The sequence below is a fragment of the Carcharhinus amblyrhynchos genome, chromosome 6, assembly GCF_965287045.1.
Source record: "Carcharhinus amblyrhynchos chromosome 6, sCarAmb.v2.hapA, whole genome shotgun sequence".
Taxonomy (NCBI): Eukaryota; Metazoa; Chordata; class Chondrichthyes; order Carcharhiniformes; family Carcharhinidae; genus Carcharhinus; species Carcharhinus amblyrhynchos.
The window spans coordinates 1,804,694-1,829,269 of record NC_137329.1 but is presented as its reverse complement, the minus strand read 5'-3'; positions in this window follow the sequence as shown (position 1 = coordinate 1,829,269).

The window sequence follows — 24,576 nt, the reverse complement described above, 5'->3', positions numbered from 1 at the left end:
TGTGCCAAAAAAACAAAACCATGGATGAACAGGGTTATCTCCTGTTTGCTGAATCCTAGGTCTGTGATTATTAAGTCAGGCCACACTGACCTATACAGGAAAGCCAGATACGGTCTAAGAAGATCCACCAAAGATGCCAAAAGACAGAACCAGGCCAGGCTGGAATCCCAGGCTAGCGATAAGGACACTCATCGATTGTGACAATGTCTGCGCAATATAACAGGCTACAAGGTGAGGCATGTAAACTCCCTGGCTCCGACATCCCCTCCCCGATGAGTTCAGTGTATTCTACGCCCATTTTGAGCAAGAAGTCAGTGAGAGCACGCCCTCCACCCTGGAAGTCTCAGCAAAATCAGTATCCGAGGTCAACATCACAGACGTCAGATTAGCCTTCTTGAAAGTTAACCCACAGAAATGGACAGGCCCGGATGGACGAGCACTCAGATCCTGTGCGGATCAGCTGGCGGGGGTATTCATAGACATCTTCAATGTCTCTTTATAACAATCTGAGGTCCCTGTCTGCATCAAGAAGTTGGCCACCATCCTGGTGCCAAAGAAAAGCCAGGCAGGGTGCCTTAATGACTATCGGCCAGTGGTCCTGACATCCCATTATTCCTATGAAACTCATCTCCAAACTCCATGGCCTGGGGGCTTGGTACCTTTCTCTGTGACTGGACCCTGAACTTCCAAATGGACAGACTGCAGTCAGTGTCTTTAATTATACTGGCTGTTTTGCCGAGACAGTGGGAAGTGTAGACACAGTCAGTGGATGGGAGGCTGGTTTGTGTGATGGATTGGGCTACATTCATGACCTTTCGTAGTTTCTTACGGTCTTGGCCAGAGCAAGATCCATACCAAGCTGTGATACAACCAGAAAGAATGCTTTCTATGGTGTATCAGTGAAAGTTGGTGAGAGTTGTAGTGGACATACCAAATTTCATAGAACACCACAGCACAAACAGACCCTTCGGCCCACAAGTTGCACTGATCACATCTATCCTACCAAGCCATAGAGCTATCTGTAACTCCCAATGCCATTAAATCCCATATACTCATCCAGAAGTCTTTTAAAAGACCCCAGCGAGTTCGCCTCTACCACCACCGACGGTAGCCGATTCCACTCACTCACCACCCTCTGAGTGAAAAACTTACCCCTAACATCTCCTCTGTACCTACTCCCCAGCACCTTAAACCTGTGTCCTCTTGTAGTGACCATTTCAGCCCTGGGAAATAGCCTCCAAGAATCCACCCTATCTATTCCTCTCAACATTTTATAAACCTCTATCAGGTCGCCTCTCAACCTTCGTCTCTCCAGGGAGAAGAGACCGACCTCCCGCAACCTATCTTCATAACGCATGCCTCCCAATCCAGGCAACATCCTTGTAAATCTCCTTTGCACCGTCTCAATAGCTTCCACATCCTTCCTGTAGTGAGGCGACCAGAACTGTGCACAGTACTCCAAGTGGGGTCTGACAAGGGTCTTATGAAGTTGCAGCATCACCTCCCGACTCCTAAACTCAATCCCTCAATTAATGAAGGCCAGTACACCATACGCCTTCTCGACCACATCCTCCACCTGTGAGGCCGATTTAACAGCCCTATGGACCCGGACCCCAAGATCCTTCTGCTCTTCAACCCAGCTAAGATTCCTACCCTTGATATTGTAAGACTATTCCTTAGTCTTCTATGAAAGTAGAGGCATTGTTGGGTTTTCTTAGCTATATCATCAGCATGCAGGGACTAGGACAGATTGTTGGTGACCTGGACACCTAAAATCTTGAAGCTCTTGACCATTTTTACTTCCTCCCCATTGACACAGACAGGGGCATGTTCTCCTTTACGCTTCCTGAAGTCAATGACAATCTTCTTCATTTTGTTGACATTGAAGGAGAGATTATTTTTGCCACAGCAGTTCACCAGATTCTCTATCTCATTCCTGTACTCTGTCTCGCCATTGTTTGAGATCCAACCCATCACATTGGTGTTGTCAGTAAACTTGAAAATCGAATTGGAGGGGAATTTGACCACACAGTCACTGGTGTATAAGGAGTATAGTAGGAGGCTGAGAACACAGCCTTGTGGGGCACTGGTGTTGAGGATGATCACGGAGGAGGTGTTGTTTCCTGTCCTTACTGATTGTGGTCTGTGGATTAAGGAGTTCAGGATCCAGTCACAGAGGGAGGAGCCGAGACCTGCCATGGAGTTTGGAGATGAGTTTCTTGGGAATAATGATGTTGAAGGCTGAGTCTGACATAGGTTGTCCTTGTTATCTTGATGTTCCAGGGTTGAGTGCAGGGCCAGGCAAATGACGTCTGTTTGTGGACCTGTTGTGACTGTAGACAAACTGTAGTGGATCCAGGTAGTCCGGGAGGCAGGAATTAATTTGTGCCATGACTAATCTTTTGAGGCACTTCATAATGATGGATGTCAGAGCCATCAGCTGACAGTCATTAAGGCCACGCTGCTTGGTTTTCCTTAGGTACTGGGATGATGGTCATCTTCTTGAAGCAGATAGGGACCTCAGATTGTTGTAAAGAGAGGGTGAAGATGTCTGTGAATACACCCACCAGCTGATCCACGCAGGATCTGAGTGCTCATCCAGCTACCCCATCCGGGCCAATCGCTTTCCGTGGGTTGGCCTTCGAGAAAGCTGCTCTGATATTTGCAATGCTGACCCCCAGATACAGGTTCATCCAGGGCTCCAATGTGGAGGGCATGATCTTACTGACCTCTTACTCAAAACGGGTATAGAATGCATTGAGCTGATCAGGGAGGGGTGTGGTGGAGCTAGTGATTTTATATGCTTTATCTTGTAGCCTGTTATGTCTTGCAGACCTTGCCATATTCAGCAGGGGTCAGTGTGTCTAGCCTGGGACTTGAGCTTGGTCCGGTATTGTCTTTGGAATCTTTGATGGATCTCCTTAGATCGTATCTGGATTTCTTGCACAGGTCAGAGTCACCTGACTTAAACGCCTCAGACCCGGACTTCAGCAAGCAGTGGATATCCCTGTTCATCCATGGTTTCCGCTTGGGGAACACACAGATTTGCTTCTTTGGCACACAGTCTTCTAAACATTTACCAATGAAGTCAGTTACTGTAGTGGCGTACTGAGTTTTTAAATGCTGACCAGTCTCCTGACTCCAAGCAGTTCCATAGGAGATTATGCGATTCCTCAGACCAACATTACACGACTCTCTTTGGTGGATTCTCCCACTTCAGCTTTTGTTTGTAAGTCGGGAGCAGGAGCACAGTCTTGTGGTCTGATTTGCCGATGTGTGGGAGGGCGATAGAGCGATAGGCATGTTTGGTATTTGTGTAGCAGTGGTCAAGAATGTTTGAGCCTCTGGTGAAACAGGAGACATGTTGTTGGTATCTTGGTAGAACGCTCTTGAGCTTGGCCTGATTGAAGTCCCCGGCCACGATGAACAAGGCCTCGGGACGTTCTGTCTCGAGGCTAATTATCGTGGTGTATATTTTGTCCAGTGCATTCTTAATGCCTGTGTGGGATGGGATGTAAACTGCCATCAGGGTGACAGAGGTGAACTCCAGTGGAAGGTGATAGGGGCGGCATTTTAGCGTCAGGTATTGTAGGTCTGGGAAGCAGAATGTTGTCAGTGTTGCTACATCTGGGCACCATGAGGTGTTGATTAGAAAGTAGGCCCCCACCTCCCCTAGCCTTGCCTGAGGCCGCTGTACGGTCCATTTGATGGATCAAGAAGCCCTCTGTTTGTAGGGCACAGTCCGGTGAAGCAGGAGTGAGCCACGTCTCCATGAATCAGAGCTCACAGCCGTCCCTCAGTCCTCTTCGAAAAATGAGTCTGGATAGAGCACAAGAAACAATACTTTTCACTGTATCCTCATACATGTGACAATAATTAATCAAATCAAATCAAATTATGTCTCAGGTTGCCCTTTGACACTTTGAATGTAAAATTATCTTTTATTCTTCGAAACTTCAATGGGTAAAGACTCAAGCTATTTCGTCATTGGATAAGTCCCCCATCCCAGGAAAGAGCTAAATGGACTTTCTTGGAACTGTTTGCAAGCAATTATATCACTTTTCAAATCAGGTGATCAAAATTGTATACAGCTTTCCACACGTGATCTAAGGCCCTGTACATCCACATTAAATCATCCCCACTTCCATATTCCATTCTCTTTTCCAATAAATGTTAACATTCCATTTGCTTTCTTAACCATGGGCTGTATTGGCAGATTAACTTTGGGTGATTAATGTCCCAGGACACCCAGATCAGAGTTCTGCAATCTCTCTCTGTTTAAATGATAAACTCCTTTCCTATTCTCCCTGACAATGTTCACAAGTTCACATTCATCCACATTCTACTCCAATTCTTTGTCCACTCACTTAACCTGCCTAAACTCCTGGCAAACTCTATCTCCTCTTGACAACTTACTTTCCTACCGATCCTGGTGCCATCGGCAGATTTACCTGCAATCCGTCTGCTCCTTTCACCCAAGGTAATAAATAAATAAATAATGTCTGTTATTCGAGGAGAAGATTGGCCAGCATCTTCTCAGAGTAATTAGGAAATAAGACTCAAATTGACCCTGTCAGAATTAGTAACATCCAGAGAATACAGCTTTGTAAAACCGTTACGTGACTGAATTTTTCTCTGGATACAGATAAGCGATGCACAAGTCTAATGACTCCAGTTAACAGAGCACAATGTTTTGTACAGAATGTAACTCTCAGGGGCTCTTGTTTCACCATTGTTTCTTCATGAGGTATTTTCCACAGTTCAGAAGCAACATAATCTCAGCTAATTTCAGGTAAAGAGATCCATTTCTGTGTATTTAAACTCATTAACTAGCTTTTATTTACTGGAAAGAGCCTAATTTACTAACAGCCAATGGAGTTGGAGGGATCTACAGTAATGACAAGGGGCAGGTGTGTTACCGCCAGAATTCCCACTGGGATGTTTCTGCCTCTCTCCCAGCCAACACCTATAACCCTAAAATTCCATCTCAATTTTTTGGAGCAAAATGTTGAATTCTTTTTGCCAAAGGACTGTGGATGCCAGAGTCAATTGAAACTGTGAAGATTGAGACTGATCGATGTTTGTAAGGAGATCAAAGATATATTAGGCAAGGGATGAATGAGTTGAGGTACAAATTAGCATCTAATTAAATGGTGGGGCAGGTTTGAGGGGCTGAATGGCCTACCCCTCTTCCTATGTCCAACCCCAGTGCAAAACATAAGAACATAAGAAATAGGAGCAGGAGTAGGCCATCCAGCCCTTCGAGCCTGCCCCGCCATTCAATAAGATCATGGCTGATCTGTCGCTGCTCAGTTCCACTTTCCCACCCTCTCCCCATAACCCTTAATCCCCTTGCCTATCAAAAACCCATCAACCCGCGTCTTAAAAATATTTAGCGAGGTAGCCTCCACCACTTCAACGGGCAGAGAATTCCAGAGATTCACCACCCTTTGAGTGAAGAAGTTCCTCCTCAACTCCGTTCTAAACCGCCCCCCTTTTATCTTGAGGCTGTGCCCCCTAGTCCTACTGTCTTTTTTGAGCGGGAAGAGTCTTTCCACCTCTATCCTATCCATCCCATTCATCATCTTATACGTCTCAATGAGATCTCCCCTCATTCTTCTAAACTCTAACGAGTACAAGCCCAGTTTATTCAGCCTCTCCTCATAGCTCAACCCCCTCAACTCCGGTATCAGCCTAGTAAACCTCCTCTGCACTCCCTCCAAGGCCAAAATATCTTTGCGCAGGTGCGGCGCCCAAAACTGCACACAGTACTCCAGCTGCGGCCTCACCAATGCCCTATACAGCTGCAGCAAGACCTCCCTACTTTTATATTCAATCCCCCTCGCTATGAAGGCCAGCATCCCATTCGCCTTCCTGACCACCTGCTGCACCTGCAAGCTGGGTTTTTACGACTCATGCACAAGGACCCCGAGGTCCCTCTGCACCGTCGCCTGTTGCAGTTTTTCGCCCCGTAAGTAATAGTCCTTCCTACCATTCTTCCTACCAAAGTGGACCACCTCACACTTGCCAACATTAAATTCCATTTGCCAAACTATATAATTTCTCATTACAAGGGCATTCAGGTTTACCACTTACTCAGATTCAAAACAGTTGGTCTGCCAGCTCCCACACAATCACTTCCTGCGATAGTTTTCATCTGTTTGGGTTTACAAACTGATTCTTACTGAGTTCAACAGGATAATGGTCAGAATTCAGATGTAAACTGGCGACACCCAACTCTACATCTCAGCCACATTCCTCACCATCTCTCCTCCACCTATGAGCTGTCTGACTGTTCGTCCATCCAGATTGCCAGAGCAAAAACTTTCCGATGATTCTAATCATTGATAAGATTGAAGTAACAGGTGGGATTTTCTGACCAGCACCCCCTCGAACCTTCCCCCACCCGGTGCAGGGTGTAGGATTTGGCCCTCTGAGTCTGCTGCATCATTCAAAATGCTCATGGCTGATCTTCTATCTTAATGCCACAGTTCCACACCCTCTCTGTACACCTTGACACCTTTAGAGTCTAGAAATCTATCCATTTCCTTCTTCAATATATTCAGCAATTTTTCCTCCAGTTTTCTGTGGGAGAGAATTCATCAGGTTCACCACCTTCTGAGTGAAGATGTTTCTCCTCGTCTCAGTCCGAAATGGTTTACCCATATCCAGAGTCATGACCCTTTTTTTTCTGGACCACCCCAAGCCAGGAAAAAAATCCAAATCCCTGCATCCGGTCTGTCCAACTCTTTCAGAATTTTATACGTTTCAATTAAACCCCCCTTTCTTCTTCTAAACTCCAGCCCAGTTAACCCAATCTCTCTGCATCCGACAATCCTACTATTCCAGAAATCAGTCTGGTGAATATTTGTTGCTTTCCATCTCTGGCAAGTATGTCTTGTCCTGGATACGGAGGCAAAAACTGCACACAGTATTCCAGGCGTGGTCTCACCAAGACCCCCTGCAGCTGCAGAAAGACATCCTTCCTCCTGTCCACAAATCCTCTTACAATGAAGACTAACATACCATTTGCCCTCCGAACAGTTTGCTGTACCTGCATGCTTGCTTTCATCGACTGTTCACAGTCTATTACCATTGAAGTAATGCTCTACCATTCTGGTTCTCTGTCTGAAGTGGTTAACTTCACATTTATCCACCTTACACTGCAGCTGCCTCCTATATCACGTGACACAGACCAATTGATGGATGGAGCCGGAGGTTCAGTCTGAGAGTGATTATTTGATTGCTCGGGTTCAGCAGATTCACTGAAGAGTTTTCTGTCATTTCCAGTGAGGTCACCGCCAAGAATGTGCAGAAGTTTCTGCTTCATGTGTTCCCTTTTCTCGTTTAACTCAGCCAGGTGACTTCAAGTTGCTTTATTTAGACTGTGTGCACTCTGTACATAACGATCTTCAAGGTCAGTGCATCTGTGTGAGTACAGACATTCCATTGGTCTACAAAACCTCCAGCATGTGACGTCTCTGCTACCTCACGATGTGCATCATAAACTCATTTGCATGATAACCAGGCTTTTCCAAGGATCGTGTTGGATGGCGTTAACAGGGATAAGCTGATTCTCCCTTTGTCTCACTGCTGATTTGGTTATAATAGCCAGAATTTAAAAGGGAAGTAATATTGTCCATTCAATATGTATATATCATTAACTATGTATAGCTCAGTGTAAGCAATATAATGCAGCACCGTGGCATAGTGGTTAGCACTGCTGCCTCACAGCGCCAGGGATCTGGGTTCAATTCTTGGCTTGGGCTAGTGTGTGCGTAGAGTTTGCACATTCTTCCCATGTCTGTGTGAGTTTCCTCCAGGTGCTTTGGTGTCCTTCCACAGTTTGAAAGACGTGCTGGGTAGGTGCACCGGCCATGCTAAGTTACCCCGCAGTGTACCCGAACAGGCGCCGGGGTGTGGTGACTCGGGGATTTTCACAGTAACTTCACTGCAAAACTCCTTGTGACACTAATAAATAAACTTTAAAAACTATCTAGGGTCCTTAAGTTAACAAGAAAAGAATTAGCTTAATTATTAAAACTTAGATGAAGAATGGAGAAATTATTTACAAAAGGTTTAAAATGTACAAATATGTCCAATTACCTACTAATACAACATGAACACACACGCACATACTGACATCTGTGATGCAGGGGACCACTGGAAGAGGCTGAGATGGATCATCCATTCGGCACTTCTGGGTGAAGATTGCTGTGAATACTTCAGCCTTACTTTTGCACTGATGTGCTGGGCTCCTCCATTGTTGAGGATGGGATATTAGTTGAACCTTCTCCTCCAGTGAGTTATTTACTACTATTCACAGCTGAATCTGTTAGACTTTTAATCCCTAATTATTTACTGAATTAAAATTTCACCAGTTGGGATTCGAACTCGGGTCCCCAGAGCATTCCTTTGTGTCTCAGGATTACTCGCTCAGAGACAATACCACAATCGCAGCACCTTCCCAAAAATCTGTTATATGATTGTATTTGAATGAACAGTGTCCTTTCAAAGAAGTTCAGTGCAAATATTCACCTTGCAGGTGACATTATAAATTAATATTTTATATAACTCACATTCATAATAATGGGCAGGAGCTCCAACAATCGGAAAGGCGACCAGTTCTCTTTTTATTACAGTCTTCCCACCCCCTTGAGTCCAATCTGATCATCTTTCTCTGCACCTTGCTGTTTAATATGATCAGACAAAACAAGTCAACTGAGTCTCTGCTGAAATCAGAGAATTTCCGTGGACATTTCCCATGTTTTGTTTTATTAAGACTAGTTTGAACTTTATTTCCAAGCACAGTGTGATTCTGAGCTTGACATGGACATTTGCATAAGTAAATCTTTTACTCTATTCTGCCCCTTATTAGAATCTTGCACCGTTGACTCTGTTTAATATTGGTAAGATGAGAATTGGAATGAATTATATCCCCGGCAGAATCAACAATCCAAATTTTCAGGCAGCAAAAATCTCCTGGAGCGAATCAGACCGCCTCGTCTTTAATCTGATGTTTAGAATTATATTGAGCTGCCAGAAAATCTTTTGGGTACAGGCTGTGCTGAGGCCCGCAGTGGGCAAATGTTTTAGTACGAGCCTCTCACCTATCTAACACGCACTGACTGGACTGCAGCTGGTCACTGGAGGTATTGGCCATCTGGGAACTGGAACAGAACCTCTTCTGAAAGCATTCACTTGCTCAGCCAATGAATTATACTCTGAATTCTCTTGATCCTGTAAATATTTTAGTGTCACAAGTAGGCTTGCAATGGAATAATGATCTTAGACGCTGACCTCAGCTCCCCAGTAAGAACTGCTGGTGGGTTGTGGAGGGAGGGATAGGGTCAGTTGGTCAGTGTAGTACCTGCCTGATTTTATTCTCCATTGAAATCGGACAGAATATACAATTAGAGTCTTATCTCAACCCGCCACTCAATATTGAAGCCTGATTTCTATTTACAAGCACACAGGGGAGGGTGAAAGAGTTGTGCAGGGTTTGGGGGGAGGAGTGGCTGGGGGAGGGGAGTAAGGGAAGGTATGAACGAGACAGAGACTAAATTAAGGTCAGTATCCCAGGGAACTGAAACAAAAACTGAAAACGCTGGAAAATCTCAACAAGCCCAGCAGCATCTGTGGTGAGAGAAACAAGAGTTAACATTCTGGCTCCATATAGTTCTGATGCCCAGGTTTCCAATATCCGCAGTATTTTGTTCCTATCCCAGGAAACTGAGGTGTACCTTTGTAATAATGAACCTTCTGAGACTTCACTAGTGAAGAGCAGTAGAATTATTTACAGGGATCTACAAAAGCAACAGCATGTCTGCAGCCTGTTGTGGAATGCCTCTGCCTGAGAAAACTCCTTCCTGGGGTGATTCCTCCACTCTGAGTCCCAATTGGTCACCTAGGTCATCTGACCCTTACTCTGCTGTGTTGCCCTTCGAGGCACGCTCAGATAATGGTCTGGTGACCAGGGTTAAAATCCCACCACAGCAAATGATGGAATTTGAATTCAATAAAAATCTGGAATTGGAAGTCTAAAGGTGTCCATGAAACCATTATCATTTGCTGACTGACCCAGCCAGCGATGTCTTCATCCTGCGGACAAATGAAAAAATATACAGTACTGATATAGTCAATGTTATTGTCAAATAAATGTTACTTCTATTTTGCGTCTTGTCTAAACTTAATTTTGAACATTAGAAATTTCAGGTACTGAGTGAACAATGACAAAAGAGAAGGAAATGGGAAAACAGTTTGAGTGGTTTGTGTTTGCCCAGTGGCCTGTCTCGACAATCACACAGTGAAACACTAGCTGAAGTGTCTTAGAATCCGTGACATCTTTAACTTTGAAAATGATTACTGCTTTAAGATTGAAAATACATCTCACACTGCCACCTACAGGAGTAAGAAGTATCACAACACCAGGGTTAAAGTCCAACAGGTTTATTTGATAGTGAGCGCCACAAGCTTTCGGAACGCTGTTCCTTCGTCAGGTGAGTGGAGAGTTCTCAGAATAACATGACTCACTGAATTCACAATATCATTAATGGAACACAATATAGATAGCAGCAATATGATTTCCAAATACCTTCATATGCAGCTGTGATGTCTTTTAAATAAAGCTTTAAGCTTTCTCTCGTCCTGATTTTCAGCAATGGTGTTCTGGCATAGAACAAAAATAAAGAACAGTACAGCACAGGAACAGTCCCTTCAGCCCATCAAGCCTGAGCCAATCACATTGTCCTATCTAGACCAATCACTTGTATCCTTCTATTCCCCATCTGTTCATGTGTCTGTCCAGGTAAGTCTAAAATGAGGCTAACGTGCCTGCCTCTATCACCTTACTTGGCAGCGCATTCCAGGCCCCCACCACCCTCTGTGTAAAAAACCCCCCCCCGCACATCTCCACTGAACTTTTCCCCCCTTACCTTGAACTTGTTTCTCCTTCTAATTGTCATCTCTGCCCTGGAGAAAAAGCTTGCAACTGTTCATCTTATCCATACCCCTTATAATTTTACAAACTTCTATCAGGACATATTTTGTATAGAACTTAGCTCAATCAGCTTTTAATCTCTGTCAAAGTCTCAGCACACATTAACTGTTTATTGTAAATTGTAATATAATTTTTTGTGGTTCCATTGTGCTATCCTCCCCGTGTAAATGTGTTCCTCAGAGATCAAATGTACGCAAATAGAATAGTCCGAGACAAGGGGGATTAACCGCAATCAAATTGACACAGCTGGAAATATGAAGATCAGGTGAAGAATGAAGCTGACTTTTAAAAATGTCATGTTTCCGCTACTAAAGAAGGAAGTGTGAAAGCAGTTCTTCCATACCATGGTTTCTCGATATTTTCAGTAAGAGACGTGTCTGATTTGGAAACAGAAAGATGAGTCGCAAAGCTGGAAAGGCAACAGTTTTTCACATTTCAGGTTATCGTGTAAATGATGGGATGAATGGCCCCCACATATTGTAGGGCTGGGGAAGCAGGTAGAGTTTGATACCAATCCATTCAACAGCTTTAGCTGATGGCCTTTGGAAGCAGCACAGTGGCACAGTGGGTGGCACGGTGGCACAGTGTCTGCCTGGGTTTTTTCCGAGTGCTCTGCTTTCCTCCCACAATCCAAATATGTGTTGATTAGATCAATTGTCCATGCTAAATTACCCTTTAGTGTGCCTAGATGTCTAGATTAGAGAGATTAGCAGGGTAAACATGTGGGATAGGGCCTGGGTGAGATACTCCGTCGGAGAGAAGGTGCAGACTCGATGGGCTGAATGGCCTCCTTCTGCATTGTAGGGATTCTATGAATAGGTCTCTCAGGATGAAGCTCAGCTTGCAACCAATAGTTAGACATAGATGGATACAGTCACATGGTTCTTCTGCTAAGCAAGTTTTCTGATGTGAGAAGCTGTGTAGGAACGCTGGCCAGAAGGTGACCTGTCCAAGCAGTGAAAATCCTCCTCTGTCCTGTAAGAATCTATGTGACAGGATCTGGCTGTGAGATGGTATAGCAGTAAAGTATCAGATAACCATGGTAACTGTCTGCCTGTTTCATATTCACTGCATTAATTTTCCTCTTCCATATCGTGATAGCTAATGCCACTTTTGATTAGTTTGCTGCTTATCCATTGTTGCAGTCTAATTTTTGGGAGGATTTATCATACTTCTGGCATTGGGTTCCTCAGCACCCTGTAATTTGATTACAGCCAAAGTGTTGATTGATCAATACTGAAAACTCACAGAATAAATGAAAACTTTAGTTTCAATGTTATTTTGAATAACACGGTGCCTGTAAATTAACCTGATCTGTGTGAAAGAAAGACTGAGTATTTTTCTGGGTTGGGTGAGGGAATCGATATTATGGATTAATAATTTAATCATATTTACCAGTTCATATCAGAGTTTATGAATAGTTTTTCAAATAAAGACATTCCTTCAGGCTTTGTTTGAAGTTATTTGGATCGTTAGAAAATTATTCAATTTGAAAAGAGATTATTAGAAAATGACCATTTTAACAGCACAAGAAGCAGTTAGTACATCCTGGCTTTGAGCTAAAGACATTATTTTATTAGTTGGTTTCAGGGGTGTGGAGGTAATGATATTGTGAACAGATGTTTCACAACATTGATTCTGATGTGTAGCCAGAGGATCAGTCAGCAAGTCCATTTTTCATGGATTGTATCCATGCTCACAACAATATGGCTCAGTAGCAAATAATTAACTCTGCATTTTCCCTTCACAGGATGTGCACACCACTGGTTAGACCAGCGTTTATTGCTCGTCTCTCATTGCCCTTGAGAAGCTGGTGGTCTGCTGCTTTCTTGAGCCACTGCAGTCCATGTGGCGTAGATGCAGCCACGGTGCTGTTAGGGAGGGAGGGACGGAGTTCCAGGATTTCTGCCTAGCAACAGTGAGTCATAATGGTGAGTTACTTGGAGGGGAACCTGCAAGTGGTGGTGTTCCCATACATTCCATACATGTCCTTGTCCCAGGTGGTAGAAGTGACAAGTTTTGATGAGTTGTTGCAGTGCGTCTTGTAAATGATATACACTGCTGCCCCCATGCATCAGAGGTAGGGGAAGAGAATGTTCAAGGTGTTGAATAGGATGGTGATCTTATTGAAACTTACAGGATACTGCGAGACAGGGATAGTTTGGACATGGAGAGGATATTTCCACTAGTAGGAAAAACTAGAACCAGGGGAAACAACTTCAGGCTAAAGGGGCAATCCTTTAAAACAGAGATGAGGAGGAATTTCTTCAGCCAGAGAATGGTGAATCTGTGGAACTCTTTGTCATGGAAGGCTATGGAGGCCGGGTCATTGAGTGTCTTTAACAGGGGGAGGAGTGGTGGTGGTGGTGGTGGTGGTGGTGTCAAGAGATGAGATGATGCAGAACTCCCAGTTTCTGACCTGCTGCTGTAAACACAAGGTATGGATGGCTTGTCCAGTTCTGGTCAATGAAAACCCCCAGAGTGTTGATAGTGGGAGATCAGTCACCATGGTGCCATTGAATATCTAAGGGCAACGATTAGATTCTCATTGATTTTATATGGTCATTATCTGGTGTAGTGTGAATGCCACTTGTCATTTATTGGCCCAAATCTGAATGTTCCCTTGCTGCATTTGAACATAGACCACTTCATTATCTGGGGAGTCGCAAACGGTGTGAATATTGTGCAACTGTAAGTGAATATCCTCAATTCTGACCACTTGATTTAAGTTTGAGATGTATATATTAATGTCACAAATAGGCTTACATTAACACTGCAATGAAGTCACTGTGAAAATCCCCTAGTCGCCAAACTCCAGCACCTGTTCAGGTACACTGAGGGAGAATTTAGCACAGCCAAACCACCTAACCCGCATGTCTTTCAGACTGCAGGAGGAAACCGGAGCACCCGGAGGAAACCCACGCAGATACAGGGAGAATGTGCAGACTTCACACAGACAGTGACCCAAGCCGAGAATTGAACTGGGGTCCCTGGCTCTGCCAGACAGCAGTGTTAACCACTGTGCCACTCTAATGGAGAGAAGGTCATTGATCAAGCAACTGAAAGTGGTTGGTCCTAGGTTGGAAAGTCTGCACTTGTCTCCACTGGAGTGAGGTGTGCCTTGATTGAAGTTAGTAAGATTCTGATTAGTACTGACAAGGTGGATGTTGAATGGACGTTTCCGCTTGTGAATGAGTCCAGACCTACGGGACACGGCCTTAAAATTTGGGGTTTCCGTACAGGACAGAGGAGAGGAGGGTTTCTTTTTCTCTCAGAGGCTGTGAGGATTTGGAACTCTCTGCCTCAGAAAGCAGTCGAGGTGGGGTCACTGAATATTTTTGAGGTGGAGATCAATAGGCAATCAAAGGTTATCGGGATAGATGGGAATGTGGAACACAACACAAACAGACCAGCCATGATCTTATCGAATGGCGAAGGAGGCTCGAGAGGCTGAATGGCCTATTTCATGTATGTTTGCAAGTTTGTAAATTGGTTGAAATCTGAGGTCTGTGATACTGGGAACCTCCACAGAGCACAGCACCAAGAACAAAATCCTAGTTGATAACACGTTTTCAAAATCTTTTCCGTGTGTACAACTGATACAGAACATTGGGACACTGGAACAAATGGACTTGGAACCAGGCTGAATTGTAGAAATTTAGCTGAGGAGGAGGTGCTTTGGTAATTACCAGGAGAGATGTTAAATAATCGGGCAGAGTCTGTTGGTGAAAGAAGGAAACCGGCTGTTTTTTAGCAATGGAGGAAATTGGTGATACAAACCCCCTGGTTCAGGGGCCAATGGTCAGAGCTCATCAACGTGAAATCACCACCAACAAGGTCCAGAGGAATTTCCAATCTGTTCTTGGTAAACTGAGTAAATATTTGAAGCACAGGTAACCATAAATGAGGAGAGAGTTGGGAAGGTAGGTTGATCTCACAATGATTCAGAAAAAGCAGGTTAAATAATTGATTTGTTATTATAAATTTATGTGGTTCAGTCACAACTTTCAGATATGACAGATCAGCCACAGTTCTGCATCTTTTCAATGACAGACTTCAGCGGAAGAGGTGCCATTCTATCATTCAAGTGGCTTTCGACTGTATCATGTCCAGGAACTGAAAAGGGATTCTCTTAGCTGGCTGCAGTGGTCCATCACAAGGTGATAGAGGTTTTCAAAAGCACTTAAGCTTCTGGCAGTGACAAGTAAGCCTGAGCTTTCCAGAGAGATCCCACTCTGCCACCTTTCAGCCTCCTTAGTCTTTCTGTTACCACAAATAGCTACAGAGAACATTGATCAGTATGCAGTGAAATCTTCTTCATGGTTTGGTGGTGTCATGAACATGGAAAATGTTTTCTTTGCTTCTACACTCTGGTCATGGTGGAAACTTCAGCTTACAATATCTATTTTATTTTCCTTTCAGTGACTTATATAATGCATCATTGGAAAATAAAAGACCTTAACTGAGTAAAGTCTGACCAGCTTCCCTCCCAGTCTACAGGTGTGCGGTGTGGACAGAGAAAGGACGGCTACAACAATGATTTAACAACAATACAGGCAATAATGTCTTTAAAATGGTTGTTCTGACTCAGAGGAAGCACGCTGGGAATTCTGGTCAATTTATGGATTAAAACCATTAAAACAGGTGGTAAAGCAGCTCTGGTCTGGGAGCTGTGCTCTGGAGCTTCCTGTGTTGGTCAGGGAAGCTGTTTACATTAACTGAGACATTGTGGCCCTGATTTATAACTGCAATGTGTGGAACATATCAAATAAATTAAGCAACATGGCTTTGTTCAAAAGTAGTTTCACTGGATGTTCGAGCCATGTGATAGGTTTCTGGTTACATAGTTGGCTGGATGACATAGAATCTTCCGGAAGCAAGTTGGAGAAAGACATGTGAGTCCTTTGTTTGGCAGCGATAACTCCAAGAGAACAACCATCGCAACAAGACCTTGTACCCTGAAAGAGACTTCAGAGAGAACAGGAAGGTCGATTCCACATCAAGGATATTTCTTGGCCAAGGTTTTCCTCAATTTGATAGTACTATTCCCAGTTAAATAGTTAAAGTTGATGTTCAGTTAAAATTAAAGTGTAATTTAAGAGTCAAAACTCAGTAAAGAGTTAATGAGTTGCAACTATTTGTGTTTGAGTTATTACTAGAATTGTTAAATATAGAAATAATTGAATTACTGTCCTTATTTGTCTCATGAAACTGAAATGCTTGGGAAGTGTTTAAATTAAATCTGTATAACAGCGGGTTAGGTTGATTGGCCATGTTAAATTGACCATAGTGTCAGGGGGATTAGAGGGGTAAATATGTGGGGTTATGGGAATAGGGTCTGGGTGGAATTGTGGTCGGTGCAGGCTCGATGGGCTGAATGGCCTCCTTCTGCACTGTAAGGTTTCGATGATTCTCATTCCATCTTTCCAAGAGAAGCATCGGGCATGCTTATCCGAGCCATGTCCTGGTGAGTTAGTTCATACTGGGAATAAAACAATATTCAAGATGTGGAAAAATCCCTCTGTGCCCATTTGGTAAAAGTACAAAACACATTCACCTTGACTTTGGAAGCTTTTCCATCCCAAAAAAAATCAATATTTCTATTTCATTGAAAATACTGGACTCTTTCCTGGTGGATGATGAATAGCTGAATGGATCTTTCTGATCATTTGGTTAAGATAGGAAGTTGTGGGGTGGTTTTTCTTTCAGAGGCTGGGCTTTGCCTGGACAAAACACATGGAAGAAAACTGGATGGAAAATATTGGATGCTCAAGAGGGAACCGCTTACATTTTTCTGCCATTTAAATTGAATTCTTACTTATCCTTAATGTTTATCTAAAGGAACCTTAAACCCAAATGGTAAAGGTGAGAATTTACTGCTTCATGTGGAGTAACAGCCATTCACACACACAGAGTGCAGAATCTGCTGCCCTCCCCTAGGCAGGTTTGGTGGAGGGTATTTAATCAGACAGGAGGGTGACAGGTGGGGACCCCCACCACCTTCCCAAATCAGCCCTGAATAAATAAACGGCGAGGAGGCCAGTGGATAGGTTTACAACCCTGCTGCTAATTGAGGCTCTTAAATGGGCAATTCCTGCGAATCTGCCACTCCTGGTTTTAACCTAGTGATGGGTAGAAGGCTCAACATGTCCAAAGACATGCGGGTTAGGTCGACTGGCCATACTATTGTCCATAGTTTGTAGGTTAGGTGGATTAACAATGGTGAATGTGCTGGATTGCAGGAATGGGGCAGAACAATGGGGAAAGGAGGTGTGGGCTGAGCTCTTCGGAGAGCTGGTACAGACTCGATGGGCTGAATGGCTTCCTTCTGCAGTGCAGGGATTCTATGATTCTATGATAAGCAGACCTGTCTTTGTTGCTTGGAGCTTGCAGGGTTCTAGCAGGGGGTAAGGGCAGGTGTGGGGGGAGGGGGTGCCTCTCATTCAGGTGCACTTAGTGTTTGAACAAAGGGCCTGGTATTGGGAAGGGGAACTGTTGAAGATTCACCCTACCCTTGCTGAAGACCTCCCTCCGTCCCATCATCACAATGTTGATCCCAGACCTCGGGTGGGTGTGTCTGTTAACTAACAGAAAGCAATCAGTGAGGATAAATGGATATTTTTCTGCTTGGTGATCAGCAGCTAGTGGTGTGCCTCAGGGATCAGTGTTGGGACCACAATTGTTTACGATTTACACGGATGATTTGGAGTTGGGGACCAAGTGTAGTGTGTCAAAATTCACAGATGACACTAAGATGAGTGACAGAACAAAGTGTGCAGAGGACACTGAAAGTCTACAAAGGGATATAGATAGTCTGAGTGAGTGGGCGAGGGTCTGGCAGATGGAGTACAATGTTGGTAAATGTGAGGTCATCCATTTTGGTTGGAATAACAGCAAAATGGGCTATTATTTAAATGGTTAAAAATTGCAGCATGCTGCTGTGCAGAGGGACCTGGGTGTCCTTGTGCAAGAATCACAAGGACTTGGTTTGCAAGTGCAGGAGGTAATTAAGAAGGCAAATGGAATTTTATCCTTCATTGCTAGAGATTAAAAACAGCGAGATTATGTTGCAGCTCTATAAGGTGCTGGTGAGGCAATTTCTGGAGTAACTGTGTACAGTTTTGGTCTCCTTACTTGAGAAAGGATATACTGGCACTGGAGGGGGTGCAGAGGAGATTCACTAGATTGATTCCGGAGTTGAGAGGATTGGCTTATGAGGAGAGACTGAGTAGACTGGGGCTATACTCATTGGAATTCAGAAGAATGAGGGGAGATCTTATAGAAACATATAAGATTATGAAGGGAATAGATAAGATAGAAGCAGGAAAGTTGCTTCCACTGGCAGGTGAAACTAGAACTAGGGGGCATGGCCTCAAAATACGGGGATCCAATTTAGGACTGAGTTGAGGAGGAACTTCTTCACCTTCTTGGTGGGATGTCCGTAAAAACCCCACTCATTGTTACCATTGTCATATCTTCTATTTATATCCTTTCAATTCTTTCTTGCAATTACGGATTTATGCATCTTTCATTGTTTTAATGAATGATTATTTTAACCTTGCTTCTCAGAGGAGGGATAACATTTGCAAATCCTGTGGAATGTCTTCAACTTCACTGAGAAACAGCAATGAGCCCTCGCAAGCAGTGTGGAAGCGGATTGTAATAATCTAATCTACTAGAAATAGAAAGATCTGGATCGGTCTGTGCCTCTCAGACAATATTTCCTCACAGATCATTGTCATTGCACAGTTAATATTCTTCTAAGCTTAACATTCGCACAAACATTGATATTGGTCATAAAATATTGACAGGTACATAAAACTGGGGAAAACTGACAGGAAGATAATGCCAAACAGAAGCTTCCAGAAGATATTTTTTCTCAAGATTATTTAATAACAAATTTTCATAAACCATCCTCCAGAAATTATCCATGGCTTATGATTCTTCATATTTAAAAGCATTAAATCAATGGAATACAGGACATCAATCTGCAGCCAGCCTTTTCATATAATTTATAAGTTATCATCGGGGTAGAAGTTGGGTAATATTAAGGAATGATACAGCAATCCAGAGGAAGATGGTGCAATGGGAGATGATTCCACACATTTGTATCCCATCTACAAATGTCAAATTCCAGAGTATGGAAGGAGTGAGGGATCTTCTTCCCGCCCCAGTTAAATCACTGCAGGAACTTGGAAGCGTGACTGGCTTAATTCCTGGATTATTTCAGGATATCTACCAGATATGAGATCCTAAATGAATATTTCTCATCGGTATCTACTGTTAAGAAAGGTATGGATGTTAAGGAACTTGGGGAAATAAATAGTGATGTCTTGAGGAGTGTATAAATTGCAGAGAAGAAGGTGCTGGAAGTCTTAAAGTGCATCAAGATAGATAAATGCCCGGATCCTGATGAAGTGTATCCCAGGACATTGTGGGAGGCTGGGGAGGAAATCGTGGGTCCCCGAGCAGAGATATTTGAATCATCGACAGCCACAAGTGAGGTGCCTGAAGATTGGAGGGTGGCAAATGCTCTGCCTTCATTTAAGAAGGACTGCAGAAAAAGATCTGGGAACTACAGGCTGGTGAGCCTCACATATGTAGCGAGTAAGCTGTTAGAAGGTATTCTGAGGGACTGATTAGGGACAGTCAGCATGGCTGTGTGAGTAGAAAATCATGTCTCACAAATATGATTGAGTTTTTTGAAGGAGTAACCAGAAAGGTAGATGAGGGCAGTGCAGTTGATGTTGTCTACATGGACTTTAGCAAGGCCTTTGACAAGGTACCACATGGTAGGTTGTTACATAAGGTTAAATCTCATGGGGTGCAACGTGAGGTAACCAAATGGATACAAAATTGGCTTGATGACAGAAGACAGAAGGTGATTGTAGAGGGTTGTTTTTCAAACTAGAAGCCTGTGATCAGCAATGTGCCTCAGGGATCAGTGCTGGGTCCACTATTTGTCATTTATATTAATGATTTGGATGAAAATATACGAGGCATGATTAGTAAGTTTGCAGATGAGACCAAGATTGGTGACACAGTGGACAGTGAAGAAAGTTATCTAGGATTGCAACAAGATCTTGATAAATTGGGCCAGTGGACTGACGAATGGCAGATGGAGTTTAATTTAGATAAATGCAAGGTGATGCACTTTGGTAGATCGAGCCAGGGCAGTTAATGGTAGGGCGTTGGAGAGAGTTATAGATCAAAGAAATCTAGGGGTACATGTTCATAACTCTTTGAAACTGGAGTCACAGGTGGACAGAGTGGTGAAGAAGGCATTCGGCATGCTTGGTTTCATTGATCAGAACATTCAATACCTGAGTTGAGACGTCTTATTAAAGTTATGCAAGACATTAGTAAGGCCAAACTTGGAATATACAAACTTGTATACAGTTCTGATCACACTATTATAGAAAGGGTGGCACGGTGGCACAGTGGTTAGTACTGCTGCCTCACAGTGTCAGGGACCTGGGTTCGATTTCGGCTTTGGCTCTGTGTCTGTGTGGAGTTTGCATGTTCTCCCCATGTCTCTCTCTCTGAGCTCCAGTTTCCTCCCACAGCCAAAGATGTGCGGGTTAGGTTGATTGACCATGCTAAATTGACCCTAATGTCAGAAGGATTGGCAGGGTAAATATGAGGGTTTATGGGAATAGGGCCTGGGTGGGATTGTGGTCAGTACAGAATTAATGGACCTCCTTCTGCAGTGGAGGATTCTACGATTCCATGATGTTATTAAGCTAGAAAGAGAGCAGAAAAGATTTACTAAGATGCTACCGGAACTTGGTTTGAGTTATAAGGAGAGACTGGACAGAATGAGACTTTTTTTCTGGAGCTTAGAAGGCTGAGGGGTGATCGTTTAGAAGTCTATAAAATAATGAGGGGCACAGAAAAAAGAAGAACAAAGAAAATTACAGCACAGGAACAGGCCCTTCGGCCCTCCAAGCCTGCACTGACCATACTGCCCGATTGAACTAAAACCTCCTACCATTCCGGGGACCATATCCCTCTATTTCCATCTCATTCATGTATTTGTCAAGATGCCCCTTAAAAGTCACTACTGTATCCGCTTTCATTGCCTCCCCCTGCAATGAGTTCCAGGCACCCACCACCCTCTGTGTAAAAAATCTGTCTCGTACATCTCCTTTAAATCTTGCCTCTCGCACCTTAAACCTGTGTCCCCTAGAAATTGACTCTTCCACCCTGGGAAAAAGCTTCTGACTATCCACTCTGTCCATGCCTCTCATAATCTTGTAGACTTCTCCCCTCAACCTCCGTCGCTCCAGTGAGAACAAATATAGATCAGCTAGATAGTCAATACCTTTTCCCAAAGGTCTAAAACTAGAGGACACAGGTTTCAGATGAGAGGGGAGAGATACAAAAGTGTCCAGAGGGGTAATTCTTTCACACAGAGGGTGGTGAGTGTCTGGGACAAGCTGCCAGAGGTAGTAGTAGAGGCGGGTACAATTTTATTTTTAATAAGCATTTTGACAGTTGGGTAAGATGAGTATGGAGGAGTATGGACCAAATGCAGGCAACTGGGACTAGCTTTGGGGTTTAAAAAAAGAGGGTGTCATGGACAAGTTGGGCTGAAGGGCTTGATTCCATTCTGTAAACCTCTATGACTCTATGAGATACACTAATGTCAGACCAAGCAGGATCCATGCCGACTACGAGTGACATTCCAAAGGCAATGGGTCTTGACAACATCCCAATGATAATAAAGTCTTGTACCCCAGAACATGCAGAGACCCTAGCCAAGCTCTTCTACTACAGTTACAACACTGGCATCTACCCAACAATGTGGAAAATTGCCCAGGTATGTCCTGTACACAAAAGCAGGACAAATCAAACCTACCTACCGCCCAGTCTACTCTCAATCATCAGTAAAGTAGGCGAAAACATCAACAGTGTTATCGAATGACACTTTCTTGGCAATAACTTGCCCTGTGATGCTAAATTTAGGTTTCACCAAGGCCACTCAGGCCCTTACCTCACTATAGCCTTAATTTAAACATAGACAAAAGAGCTGAATTCCAGAGATGAGGTGAAAGTTACGCCCTTGACACTGATGCAGTATTTGACAGAGTGTGGCATCATGGAGCCATAGCAAAACTGGAATCAATGGGAATCCGATAGTTGGAGTCGGAGCTGGAACAAAGGAATCTGGTGGCTGGAGATCAATCATCTCAATTTTGGGGAATCACTGCAGGAGTTCCTCAGGTCCTAAACCCAACCACCTTCACTGATGACCTTCCCTCGGTCATAAAATCAGAAGTGGGGATGGTCGCCGATAGTTGCACAATGTTCAGCACCATTCACAACTCCTCAGGTACTGAAACAGTCCATTTCCATTTTGTATCAGAGTCCAACAACATTCAGGCTGATAAGTGGCGAGTGACATTTGTGCCACACAAATGCCAGCCAATGACCATCTCCAACAAAAGAGAATCTAAACAACACTCCTTGACATTCAAAGGAGTTACCATCGCCAATTCCCCTCACTATCAACATCTTGGGGTCATCATTGATGAAAAACTGTACTAGACTAGCCATATAAATACAGTGGCTAGAAGAGCCTGAATCAGAGGCAGGAAATCCTGTGGGAGTAACTCATCTCCTGACTCCTCTAAACCTCTACAATATCTAAATGTCACATATCAGGAAGGTGATGGGCTACTGTCCATTTTCCTGCATAAGTGCAGCTCCAAGAGCACTCAAGAATCTCAACACCCTCCAGGGCAAAGAAGCTCATTTGTTGAAGGCACCTCTTCCACATCTTCAACATTCATTCCCACCACCCTGACACACTGTGGCAGCAGTGTGCACCATCTACAAGACATATTGAAGCAACTCAAAGCCTCCCTCAATAGTACCTTCCAAACCCATGAAGTCTATCAGCTGGAAGGACAAGGGCAGCAAACACATGGAACACCACCACCTGTGAGTTCCTGTCCAAGCCACTCATCACCCTGGTTTCAAAATATATCATCATTCTTTCACTGTTGTTGGGTCAAAGTCCTTGAACTTCCATCCCAGTAGCATTGTGGATGTACCTACACTTCGCAACTGCAGAGGATCAAGAGGTGGTTCACTGCCATCTCCCCAAGGGCAATGAGGGATAGGCAATAAATGCTTACCTTTACCACAATCAATGGAAGAATGAAAAAAAAAATTCCATTCTGAAATTAAAATGAATCCAAAAAATGCAGCAACAAAATAGCAATCGATCCCAGAGCTTTCCAGCCAGTATTTAAGGAAATAGGAAAAATCGTTGGCCTTTCCCTTCAACACTGACTGGTCTCCAGCTTTCCCTCTCAGGGTGACAGGTTGGCGCAGAAAGATTACATTCTCTCAGCAAGTACAAGTAATCCAGAGGGTGGACAGATTGAGATCAGAGGGGCAGTACCTACACAGCACTGCTAAATCACAGGCATAACCCACTTACTGATATTATCCAACCCTGGAATTTTGAATGGCCGTTTTCACAGACAGGGAGAAGTGTGAGAATATTTCACCTTTTCCACTAACCACTAGAAGATATATTTCTTCGAAGGAGGTTTTTAACCACCTCAGTGTTCTGATTTTTTTAAGAGCAGATGCAAAATATATCATATATTCATATAACGGGGCAACACAGTGGGTTAGCACTGCTGCCTCACAGCGCCAGGGACCCAGTTTCGATTCCTGGCTCGGGTCACTGTCTGTGTGGAGTTTGTACATTCTCCCCATGTCTGCATGGGTTTCCTCCGGATGCTCCGGTTTCCTCCTTAGATGGATTGGCCATGCTAAATTCTCCCTCAGTGTACCTGAACAGGTACCAGAGTGTGGCAACTAGGGGATTTTCACAGTAACTTCATTGCAGTGTGAATGTAAGCGTACCTGTGACTAATAAATACATTTTAATAAGTTTTCTTTACAACTCAAAACAAATAATAAGCATTTATTTTTCACAAAATCCAACAGGTAAAATGCGCAAACACTCACTGTTCAGACGTACAGAAGGAAAGATGATTTCTAAAAGTAAGCACTTGGCTGGTAAGAGAAAACAGAAACAAGTCACTTCTTTCCAGCCCTTGTTCTTTACAAGCTACTTCTGTACAAGATGGAGGTTGAAAACGTTACAGGCCTGAAGGATTCTCTCCTCATTTCTCGAAGACGGATGGAGTTTGGAAATTTATGACGTTTGCCTGAATTGTGATTGAGTTTCTGCTGTGGAGAGATGTCAGAGTGAGTCTAATATATGAATCCCTTTCTCTGCCTCAGGTGACTTCGAAACAAAGCCCTTAATTTTTTGCAGGATGAGATTCTCTTCTTATTTCTTTAACTAATTGGCTTCTGGCTGTTGAGAAAGATGTGGGTTACAGAATGATTCAAATGTCGTTCATACCGTGTCAGGTACTCCTCGTCTTCCTGTCATGTGACCGTGCTACCTACCCTCCATTTTCCACACCTCATCGTGTGGCCATCACAGCCGTCGCTCGGTGAGGACTGCACGCTGAGTTCATCACCATCTCACCCTCAATGCTCTGAAACTTCACTATTTATTTAAGCAAAAAAACATCAAATCTTCA